The sequence below is a fragment of the Procambarus clarkii genome, chromosome 54, assembly GCF_040958095.1.
Source record: "Procambarus clarkii isolate CNS0578487 chromosome 54, FALCON_Pclarkii_2.0, whole genome shotgun sequence".
NCBI classification, from domain to species: domain Eukaryota; kingdom Metazoa; phylum Arthropoda; class Malacostraca; order Decapoda; family Cambaridae; genus Procambarus; species Procambarus clarkii.
This window is the reverse complement of record NC_091203.1, coordinates 9,685,707-9,698,721: the sequence shown is the minus strand read 5'-3', so window position 1 is coordinate 9,698,721 and position 13,015 is coordinate 9,685,707.

Genomic DNA, 13,015 nt, shown 5'->3' with positions numbered 1-13,015 from the left:
GTCACTACACACACTACAGTAACAGTCACTACACGCACTACTGTATCAGTCTCTACACACACTACAGTAACAGTCACTACACACTCTACAGTAACAGTCACTACACACACTACTGTAACAGTCACTACACACACTACAGTAACAGTCACTACACACTCTACAGTAACAGTCACTACTGTAACAGTCACTACACACTCTACAGTAACAGTCACTACACACTCTACAGTAACAGTCACTACAAACTCTACAGTAACATTCACTAGTGTAACAGTCACTACACACTCTACAGTAACAGTCACTACTGTAACAGTCACTACACACTGTACAGTAACAGTCACTACTGTAACAGTCACTACACACACTACAGTAACAGTCACTACACACTCTACAGTAACAGTCACTACTGTAACAGTCACTACACACTCTACAGTAACAGTCACTACTGTAACAGTTACTACACACTCTACAGTAACAGTCACTACACACTCTACAGTAACAGTCACTACTGTAACAGTCACTACACACACTACAGTAACAGTCACTACACACACTACTGTAACAGTCACTACACACTACTGTAACAGTCACTACACACACTACAGTAACAGTCTCTACACACACTACAGTAACAGTCACTACACACTCTACAGTAACAGTCACTACACACACTACTGTAACAGTCACTACACACTACTGTAACAGTCACTACACACACTACAGTAACAGTCACTACACACACTATTGTATCAGTCTCTACACACACTACATTAACAGTCACTACACACTCTACAGTAACAGTCACTACACACACTACTGTAACAGTCACTACACACACTACTGTAACAGTCACTACATGCACTACAGTAACAGTCACTACACACACTACAGTAACAGTCACTACACACACTACAGTAACAGTCACTACACACACTACTGTAACAGTCACTACACACTACTGTAACAGTCACTACACACACTACAGTAACAGTCACTACACACACACTACTGTAACAGTCACTACAAACACTACTGTAACAGTCACTACACACACTACTGTAACAGTCACTACACACACACTTCTGTAACAGTCATTACACACACACTACTGCAACAGTCACTACACACTCTACTATAACAGTCACTACACACACAACTGTAACAGTCACTACACACAGTACTGTAACAGTCACTTCACACACTACTGTAACCGTCACTACACACACTACTGTAACAGTCACTACACACACACTTCTGTAACAGTCACTACACACGTACTACTGCAACAGTCACTACACACTCTACTATAACAGTCACTACACACACAACTGTAACAGTCACTACACACAGTACTGTAACAGTCACTTCACACACTACTGTAACCGTCACTACACACACTACTGTAACAGTCACTACACACACACTTCTGTAACAGTCACTACACAGTACAATAACAGTCGCTACACACACTACAGTATCAGTTACTAAACACACTACTGTAACAGTCACTACACACACTACTATAACAGTCACTACACACTACTGTAACAGTCACTACACACACTACTGTAACAGTCACTATACACACTACTGTAACAGTCACTATACACACTACTGTAACAGTCACTACACAGTACTGTAACAGTCACTACACACAGTACTGTAATAGTCACTACACACACTACTGTAACAGTCACTACACACACTACTGTAACAGTCACTACACACACTACTGTAACCGTCACTACACACACTACTGTAACAGTCACTACACACACTACTGTAACAGTCACTACACACACTACTGTAACAGTCACTACACACACTACTGTAACAGTCACTACACACACTTCTGTAAGTCACTACTCACACTACTGTAACAGTCACTATACACTACTGTAACAGTCACTACACACACTACTGTAACAGTCACTACACACACTACTGTAACAGTCACTACACACACTACTTTAACAGTCACTATACACACTAGTGTAACAGTCACTACACACACTACTGTAACAGTCACTACCTCAGTACTCAAACAGTCACTACACACAATACTGTAACAGTCACTATACACACTACTGTAACAGCCACTACCCACACTACTGTAACAGTCACTACACAGTACTGTAACTCTCACTACACAGTACTGTAACTGTCACTACACACACTACTGTAACAGTCACTACATACACTTTTGTAACAGTCACTACACACTACTGTAACAGTCACTACACACACTGCAGTAACAGTCACTAAACACACACTACTGTAAGTCACTACAGACTACTGTAACAGTCACTACACAGACTACAGTAACAGTCACTACTCACTACTGTAACAGTCACTACACACTACTGTAACAGCCACTACACACACTACTGTAACAGTCACTACACAGTATTGTAACTGTCACTACACACACTACTGTAACAGTCACAACATACACTATTGTAACAGTCACTACACACTACTGTAACAGTCACTACACACACTACAGTAACCGTCACTACACACACACTACTGTAACAGTCACTACAGACTACTGTAACAGTCACTACACACACTACAGTAACATTCACTACTCACTACTGTAACAGTCACTACACACTACTGTAACAGTCACTACACACACTACAGTTACAGTCACTACACACTCTACAGTAACAGTCACTACTGTAACAGTCACTACACACACTACAGTAACAGTCACTACTGTAACAGTCACTACACACACTATAGTAACAGTCACTACACACTCTACAGTAACAGTCACTACTGTAACAGTCACTACACACTCTACAGTAACAGTCACTACTGTAACAGTCACTACACACTCTACAGTAACAGTCACTACAAACTCTACAGTAACATTCACTAGTGTAACAGTCACTACACACTCTTCAGTAACAGTCACTACTGTAACAGTCACTACACACTGTACAGTAACAGTCACTACTGTAACAGTCACTACACACACTACAGTAACAGTCACTACACACTCTACAGTAACAGTCACTACTGTAACAGTCACTACACACTCTACAGTAACAGTCACTACTGTAACAGTTACTACACACTCTACAGTAACAGTCACTACACACTCTACAGTAACAGTCACTACTGTAACAGTCACTACACACACTACAGTAACAGTCACTACACACAGTACTGTAACAGTCACTACACACTACTGTAACAGTCACTACACACACTACAGTAACAGTCTCTACACACACTACAGTAACAGTCACTACACACTCTACAGTAACAGTCACTACACACACTACTGTAACAGTCACTACACACACTACTGTAACAGTCACTACATGCACTACAGTAACAGTCACTACACACACTACAGTAACAGTCACTACACACACTACAGTAACAGTCACTACACACACTACTGTAACAGTCACTACACACTACTGTAACAGTCACTACACACACTACAGTAACAGTCACTACACACACACTACTGTAACAGTCACTACAAACACTACTGTAACAGTCACTACACACACTACTGTAACAGTCACTACACACACACTTCTGTAACAGTCATTACACACACACTACTGCAACAGTCACTACACACTCTACTATAACAGTCACTACACACACAACTGTAACAGTCACTACACACAGTACTGTAACAGTCACTACACACGCTACTGTTACAGTCACCACACACCCTACTGTAACAGTCACTACAGACACTTCTGTAACAGTCACTACACAGTACTGTAACAGTCGCTACACACACTACAGTATCAGTTACTAAACACACTACTGTAACAGTCTCTACACACAATACTATAACAGTCACTACACACTACTGTAACAGTCACTACACACACTACTGTAACAGTCACTATACACACTACTGTAACAGTCACTATACACACTACTGTAACAGTCACTACACAGTACTGTAACAGTCACTACACACAGTACTGTAACAGTCACTACACACAGTACTGTAACAGTCACTACACACACTACTGTAACCGTCACTACACACACTACTGTAACAGTCACTACACACACTACTGTAACAGTCACTACACACACTACTGTAACAGTCACTACACACACTACTGTAACAGTCACTACACACACTTCTGTAAGTCACTACTCACACTACTGTAACAGTCACTATACACTACTGTAACAGTCACTACACACACTACTGTAACAGTCACTACACACACTACTGTAACAGTCACTACACACACTACTTTAACAGTCACTATACACACTAGTGTAACAGTCACTACACACACTACTGTAACAGTCACTACCTCAGTACTAAAACAGTCACTACACACAATACTGTAACAGTCACTATACACACTACTGTAACAGCCACTACCCACACTACTGTAACAGTCACTACACAGTACTGTAACTGTCACTACACACACTACTGTAACAGTCACTACATACACTTTTGTAACAGTCACTACACACTACTGTAACAGTCACTACACACACTGCAGTAACAGTCACTAAACACACACTACTGTAAGTCATTACAGACTACTGTAACAGTCACTACACAGACTACAGTAACAGTCACTACTCACTACTGTAACAGTCACTACACACTACTGTAACAGCCACTACACACACTACTGTAACAGTCACTACACAGTATTGTAACTGTCACTACACACACTACTGTAACAGTCACAACATACACTACAGTAACCGTCACTACACACACACTACTGCAACAGTCACTACAGACTACTGTAACAGTCACTACACATACTACAGTAACAGTCACTACTCACTACTGTAACAGTCACTACACACTACTGTAACAGTCACTACACACACTACAGTAACAGTCACTACACACTCTACAGTAACAGTCACTACTGTAACAGTCACTACACACACTACAGTAACAGTCACTACTGTAACAGTCACTACACATACTACAGTAACAGTCACTACACACTCTACAGTAACAGCCACTACTGTAACAGTCACTACACAATCTACAGTAACAGTCACTACTGTAACAGTCACTACACACTCTACAGTAACAGTCACTACAAACTCTACAGTAACAGTCACTAGTGTAACAGTCACTACACACTCTACAGTAACAGTCACTACTGTAACAGTCACTACACACTGTACAGTAACAGTCACTACTGTAACAGTCACTACACACACTACAGTAACAGTCACTACACACTCTACAGTAACAGTCACTACTGTAACAGTCACTACACACTCTACAGTAACAGTCACTACTGTAACAGTTACTACACACTCTACAGTAACAGTCACTACACACTCTACAGTAACAGTCACTACTGTAACAGTCACTACACACACTACAGTAACAGTCACTATACACACTAGTGTAACAGTCACTACACACACTACTGTAACAGTCACTACCTCAGTACTAAAACAGTCACTACACACAATACTGTAACAGTCACTATACACACTACTGTAACACCCACTACCCACACTACTGTAACAGTCACTACACAGTACTGTAACTGTCACTACACAGTACTGTAACTGTCACTACACACACTACTGTAACAGTCACTACATACACTTTTGTAACAGTCACTACACACTACTGTAACAGTCACTACACACACTGCAGTAACAGTCACTAAACACACACTACTGTAAGTCACTACAGACTACTGTAACAGTCACTACACAGACTACAGTAACAGTCACTACTCACTACTGTAACAGTCACTACACACTACTGTAACAGCCACTACACACACTACTGTAACAGTCACTACACAGTATTGTAACTGTCACTACACACACTACTGTAACAGTCACAACATACACTATTGTAACAGTCACTACACACTACTGTAACAGTCACTACACACACTACAGTAACCGTCACTACACACACACTACTGTAACAGTCACTACAGACTACTGTAACAGTCACTACACACACTACAGTAACAGTCACTACTCACTACTGTAACAGTCACTACACACTACTGTAACAGCCACTACACACACTACAGTAACAGTCACTACACACTCTACAGTAACAGTCACTACTGTAACAGTCACTACACACACTACAGTAACAGTCACTACTGTAACAGTCACTACACACACTACAGTAACAGTCACTACACACTCTACAGTAACAGTCACTACTGTAACAGTCACTACACACTCTACAGTAACAGTCACTACTGTAACAGTCACTACACACTCTACAGTAACAGTCACTACAAACTCTACAGTAACATTCACTAGTGTAACAGTCACTACACACTCTACAGTAACAGTCACTACTGTAACAGTCACTACACACTGTACAGTAACAGTCACTACTGTAACAGTCACTACACACACTACAGTAACAGTCACTACACACTCTACAGTAACAGTCACTACTGTAACAGTCACTACACACTCTACAGTAACAGTCACTACTGTAACAGTTACTACACACTCTACAGTAACAGTCACTACACACTCTACAGTAACAGTCACTACTGTAACAGTCACTACACACACTACAGTAACAGTCACTACACACACTACTGTAACAGTCACTACACACTACTGTAACAGTCACTACACACACTACAGTAACAGTCTCTACACACACTACAGTAACAGTCACTACACACTCTACAGTAACAGTCACTACACACACTACTGTAACAGTCACTACACACTACTGTAACAGTCACTACACACACTACAGTAACAGTCACTACACACACTACTGTATCAGTCTCTACACACACTACAGTAACAGTCACTACACACTCTACAGTAACAGTCACTACACACACTACTGTAACAGTCACTACACACACTACTGTAACAGTCACTACATGCACTACAGTAACAGTCACTACACACACTACAGTAACAGTCACTACACACACTACAGTAACAGTCACTACACACACTACTGTAACAGTCACTACACACTACTGTAACAGTCACTACACACACTACAGTAACAGTCACTACACACACACTACTGTAACAGTCACTACAAACACTACTGTAACAGTCACTACACACACTACTGTAACAGTCACTACACACACACTTCTGTAACAGTCATTACACACACACTACTGCAACAGTCACTACACACTCTACTATAACAGTCACTACACACACAACTGTAACAGTCACTACACACAGTACTGTAACAGTCACTACACACACTACTGTAACCGTCACTACACACACTACTGTAACAGTCACTACACACACACTTCTGTAACAGTCACTACACACATACTACTGCAACAGTCACTACACACTCTACTATAACTGTCACTACACACACAACTGTAACAGTCACTACACACAGTACTGTAACAGTCACTACACACGCTACTGTTACAGTCACCACACACCCTACTGTAACAGTCACTACAGACACTTCTGTAACAGTCACTACACAGTACTGTAACAGTCGCTACACACACTACAGTATCAGTTACTAAACACACTACTGTAACAGTCACTACACACACTACTATAACAGTCACTACACACTACTGTAACAGTCACTAAACACACTACTGTAACAGTCACTATACACACTACTGTAACAGTCACTATACACACTACTGTAACAGTCACTACACAGTACTGTAACAGTCACTACACACAGTACTGTAACAGTCACTACACACACTACTGTAACAGTCACTACACACACTACTGTAACAGTCACTACACACACTACTGTAACCGTCACTACACACACTACTGTAACAGTCACTACACACACTACTGTAACAGTCACTACACACACTACTGTAACAGTCACTACACACACTACTGTAACAGTCACTACACACACTTCTGTAAGTCACTACTCACACTACTGTAACAGTCACTATACACTACTGTAACAGTCACTACACACACTACTGTAACAGTCACTGCACACACTACTGTAACAGTCACTACACACACTACTTTAACAGTCACTATACACACTAGTGTAACAGTCACTACACACACTACTGTAACAGTCACTACCTCAGTACTAAAACAGTCACTACACACAATACTGTTACAGTCACTATACACACTACTGTAACAGCCACTACCCACACTACTGTAACAGTCACTACACAGTACTGTAACTGTCACTACACACACTACTGTAACAGTCACTACATACACTTTTGTAACAGTCACTACACACTACTGTAACAGTCACTACACACACTGCAGTAACAGTCACTAAACACACACTACTGTAAGTCATTTCAGACTACTGTAACAGTCACTACACAGACTACAGTAACAGTCACTACTCACTACTGTAACAGTCACTACACACTACTGTAACAGCCACTACACACACTACTGTAACAGTCACTACACAGTATTGTAACTGTCACTACACACACTACTGTAACAGTCACAACATACACTATTGTAACAGTCACTACACACTACTGTAACAGTCACTACACACACTACAGTAACCGTCACTACACACACACTACTGCAACAGTCACTACAGACTACTGTAACAGTCACTACACACACTACAGTAACAGTCACTACTCACTACTGTAACAGTCACTACACACTACTGTAACAGTCACTACACACACTACAGTAACAGTCACTACACACTCTACAGTAACAGTCACTACTGTAACAGTCACTACACACACTACAGTAACAGTCACTACTGTAACAGTCACTACACATACTACAGTAACAGTCACTACACACTCTACAGTAACAGTCACTACTGTAATAGTCACTACACAATCTACAGTAACAGTCACTACTGTAACAGTCACTACACACTCTACAGTAACAGTCACTACAAACTCTACAGTAACAGTCACTAGTGTAACAGTCACTACACACTCTACAGTAACAGTCACTACTGTAACAGTCACTACACACTGTACAGAAACAGTCACTACTGTAACAGTCACTACACACACTACAGTAACAGTCACTACACACTCCACAGTAACAGTCACTACTGTAACAGTCACTACACACTCTACAGTAACAGTCACTACTGTAACAGTTACTACACACTCTACAGTAACAGTCACTACACATTCTACAGTAACAGTCACTACTGTAACAGTCACTACACACACTACAGTAACAGTCACTACACACACTACTGTAACAGTCACTACACACTAATGTAACAGTCACTACACACACTACAGTAACAGTCTCTACACACACTACAGTAACAGTCACTACACACTCTACAGTAACAGTCACTACACACACTACTGTAACAGTCACTACACACTACTGTAACAGTCACTACACACACTACAGTAACAGTCACTACACACACTACTGTATCAGTCTCTACACACACTACAGTAACAGTCACTACACACACTACAGTAACAGTCACTACACGCACTACTGTAACAGTCACTACACACACTACTGTAACAGTCACTACATGCACTACAGTAACAGTCACTACACACATTACAGTAACAGTCACTACACACACTACAGTAACAGTCACTACACACACTACTGTAACAGTCACTACACACTACTGTAACAGTCACTACACACACTACAGTAACAGTCACTACACACACTACAGTAACAGTCACTACACACACTACTGTAACAGTCACTACACACACTACTGTAACAGTCACTACACACACTACAGTAACAGTCACTACACACTCTACAGTAACAGTCACTACTGTAACAGTCACTACACACTCTACAGTAACAGTCACTACTGTAACAGTCACTACACACTCTACAGTAACAGTCACTACAAACTCTACAGTAACATTCACTAGTGTAACAGTCACTACACACTCTACAGTAACAGTCACTACTGTAACAGTCACTACACACTGTACAGTAACAGTCACTACTGTAACAGTCACTACACACACTACAGTAACAGTCACTACACACTCTACAGTAACAGTCAGTACTGTAACAGTCATTACACACTCTACAGTAACAGTCACTACTGTAACAGTTACTACACACTCTACAGTAACAGTCACTACACTCTCTACAGTAACAGTCACTACTGTAACAGTCACTACACACACTACAGTAACAGTCACTACACACACTACTGTAACAGTCACTACACACTACTGTAACAGTCACTACACACACTACAGTAACAGTCTCTACACACACTACAGTAACAGTCACTACACACTCTACAGTAACAGTCACTACACACACTACTGTAACAGTCACTACACACTACTGTAACAGTCACTACACACACTACAGTAACAGTCACCACACACACTACTGTATCAGTCTCTACACACACTACAGTAACAGTCACTACACACTCTACAGTAACAGTCACTACACACACTACTGTAACAGTCACTACACACACTACTGTAACAGTCACTACATGCACTACAGTAACAGTCACTACACACACTACAGTAACAGTCACTACACACACTACAGTAACAGTCACTACACACACTACTGTAACAGTCACTACACACTACTGTAACAGTCACTACACACACTACAGTAACAGTCACTACACACACACTACTGTAACAGTCACTACAAACACTACTGTAACAGTCACTACACACACTACTGTAACAGTCACTACACACACACTTCTGTAACAGTCATTACACACACACTACTGCAACAGTCACTACACACTCTACTATAACAGTCACTACACACACAACTGTAACAGTCACTACACACAGTACTGTAACAGTCACTACACACACTACTGTAACCGTCACTACAAACACTACTGTAACAGTCACTACACACACACTTCTGTAACAGTCACTACACACATACTACTGCAACAGTCACTACACACTCTACTATAACAGTCACTACACACACAACTGTAACAGTCACTACACACAGTACTGTAACAGTCACTACACACGCTACTGTTACAGTCACCACACACCCTACTGTAACAGTCACTACAGACACTTCTGTAACAGTCACTACACAGTACTGTAACAGTCGCTACACACACTACAGTATCAGTTACTAAACACACTACTGTAACAGTCACTACACACACTACTATAACAGTCACTACACACTACTGTAACAGTCACTACACACACTACTGTAACAGTCACTATACACACTACTGTAACAGTCACTATACACACTACTGTAACAGTCACTACACAGTACTGTAACAGTCACTACACACAGTACTGTAACAGTCACTACACGCACTACTGTAACAGTCACTACACACACTACTGTAACAGTCACTACACACACTACTGTAACCGTCACTACACACACTACTGTAACAGTCACTACACACACTACTGTAACAGTCACTACACACACTTCTGTAAGTCACTACTCACACTACTGTAACAGTCACTATACACTACTGTAACAGTCACTACACACACTACTGTAACAGTCACTGCACACACTACTGTAACAGTCACTACACACACTACTTTAACAGTCACTATACACACTAGTGTAACAGTCACTACACACACTACTGTAACAGTCACTACCTCAGTACTAAAACAGTCACTACACACAATACTGTAACAGTCACTATACACACTACTGTAACAGCCACTACCCACACTACTGTAACAGTCACTACACAGTACTGTAACTGTCACTACACACACTACTGTAACAGTCACTACATACACTTTTGTAACAGTCACTACACACTACTGTAACAGTCACTACACACACTGCAGAAACAGTCACTAAACACACACTACTGTAAGTCATTTCAGACTACTGTAACAGTCACTACACAGACTACAGTAACAGTCACTACTCACTACTGTAACAGTCACTACACACTACTGTAACAGCCACTACACACACTACTGTAACAGTCACTACACAGTATTGTAACTGTCACTACACACACTACTGTAACAGTCACAACATACACTATTGTAACAGTCACTACACACTACTGTAACAGTCACTACACACACTACAGTAACCGTCACTACACACACACTACTGCAACAGTCACTACAGACTACTGTAACAGTCACTACACACACTACAGTAACAGTCACTACTCACTACTGTAACAGTCACTACACACTACTGTAACAGTCACTACACACACTACAGTAACAGTCACTACACACTCTACAGTAACAGTCACTACTGTAACAGTCACTACACACACTACAGTAACAGTCACTACTGTAACAGTCACTACACATACTACAGTAACAGTCACTACACACTCTACAGTAACAGTCACTACTGTAACAGTCACTACACAATCTACAGTAAGAGTCACTACTGTAACAGTCACTACACACTCTACAGTAACAGACACTACAAACTCTACAGTAACAGTCACTAGTGTAACAGTCACTACACACTCTACAGTAACAGTCACTACTGTAACAGTCACTACACACTGTACAGTAACAGTCACTACTGTAACAGTCACTACACACACTACAGTAACAGTCACTACACACTCAACAGTAACAGTCACTACTGTAACAGTCACTACACACTCTACAGTAACAGTCACTACTGTAACAGTTACTACACACTCTACAGTAACAGTCACTACACATTCTACAGTAACAGTCACTACTGTAACAGTCACTACACACACTACAGTAACAGTCACTACACACACTACTGTAACAGTCACTACACACTAATGTAACAGTCACTACACACACTACAGTAACAGTCTCTACACACACTACAGTAACAGTCACTACACACTCTACAGTAACAGTCACTACACACACTACTGTAACAGTCACTACACACTACTGTAACAGTCACTACACACACTACAGTAACAGTCACTACACACACTACTGTATCAGTCTCTACACACACTACAGTAACAGTCACTACACACTCTACAGTAACAGTCACTACACGCACTACTGTAACAGTCACTACACACACTACTGTAACAGTCACTACATGCACTACAGTAACAGTCACTACACACATTACAGTAACAGTC